The sequence below is a fragment of the Nicotiana tabacum genome, chromosome 17 (assembly GCF_000715075.1).
Source record: "Nicotiana tabacum cultivar K326 chromosome 17, ASM71507v2, whole genome shotgun sequence".
NCBI classification, from domain to species: Eukaryota; Viridiplantae; Streptophyta; class Magnoliopsida; order Solanales; family Solanaceae; genus Nicotiana; species Nicotiana tabacum.
Genome location: NC_134096.1, coordinates 1660642 through 1661991, shown reverse-complemented (window position 1 = coordinate 1661991; position 1350 = coordinate 1660642). Strand labels below are relative to the sequence as shown.

The 1350-nt window shown below is 41.1% G+C and overlaps 1 non-coding gene across 1 annotated transcript; it reads left to right on the top strand.

Annotated features, from left to right (window-relative positions):
* Positions 1–421: 421 nt before the first annotated feature.
* Positions 422–528, top strand: LOC142172221 (small nucleolar RNA R71). The gene has a single exon (XR_012701596.1). It is a non-coding gene; the product is annotated as a small nucleolar RNA R71 (small nucleolar RNA).
* The last annotated feature ends 822 nt before the right edge of the window (positions 529–1350 follow it).

Sequence of the window (1350 nt, the reverse complement as noted above, 5' to 3'; positions counted from 1 at the left end):
AGGTGAACTCCATGAAAAGTCGGGGTGCCTCTGACCCATCGCATTATAGTTTCCTACAACTTTCACTTCCTCAATTAAGGCTTGACACTCATGGGTAGGGTGTCCTCTTCCACATATATCACAAGCAGTGTGGTGTACATTTTGCATCGAAGCTACAGTTAGCTTTCGTATTTCTTTAGCCATAGTATCAAGTTGTACCTGCGCAGATGTAGCAGAAACAACTTGGTGAACACTAGTTGATTTTCTTCTTTCCACAACTCTCAGAGGGCCACTGATTAGCATCTTCAAATAACTCATCAAGAATTGTAACTATCTCCTCTGGAGTCTTCTTCATAAACGGGCCTCCAACTGCATTGCTTAATGTTCTACGCGAGGTCAGTGTCAACCATCCCAAAAATCTTAGAGTTGCATCCATAGTTCAATTCCACTATGTTGACACCTTCTAACTATCTCCTTAAATCTCTCCCATGCTTCAAAAACAGTTTCATTCTCTTTCTGCCATAAGTTATGGATTTCTCGTGTAAACCTTCCCGTCTTGGCTGAGGAGAAATATTTATCAAGAAAATTTCTGGTAATTTTCTCCCATGTTCTAATTGATCCATTTGGCAAGCTTCGAAGCTACTGCTTCGCATCCTCTTTAAGTGAAAAGGGGAATTCCATTAAATGCACTGCATCTTGTGACACCCCATTATATTGAAAGATGTTCATAATCTCCCCGAACTCCATCAGATGGGTGTTTGGATCTTCGTTCATCTTCCCTCTGAAAATACAGCTGTTTTGAATGGTTTGAAGCAAAACTTGCTTCAACTCGAAATTATTAGTTGCAATTGGAGGTGGTATAACACTTGAAAATCCTTGATTGTAGACTGGCCTGGCATAGTCATCCAATGCTCTACCAGGCCTTGGTAGCGCATTCTCAAACTGGTCTTCAAGCAAGGGTCGGTTTAGATTGAATCTTCGGCCCCTATTGTCTTCGATAGTTTCCTCAGCAGCTCTATGGGCTGCCTCAACAGCTATCCTTGCAGCTGCCTCTATCTCATTGTCATCATTATTGGCCATGTGTTCTTGGGTTGAATGTTACCCCAAGAACCTTACGGTAAACACTTTCTCCTTCCTCAGTTGCCGCATGTGTTTTTCCAATTTCAGGTTATAGGGTATTACTTCTTTACAAGAAGATCATGTCATACACTACTGACTTAACCTGTTTCCCTGCACACGAAGGAGAAACCCGTGAAGAACAAAATAAAAGTAAATAAATAAATAAATAAATTCCTGAATTAGCACTACAAACTATTTCAAACACTATTGATTGCTAATCCCCGGCAACGGCGCCAAAATTTGACGACCGCA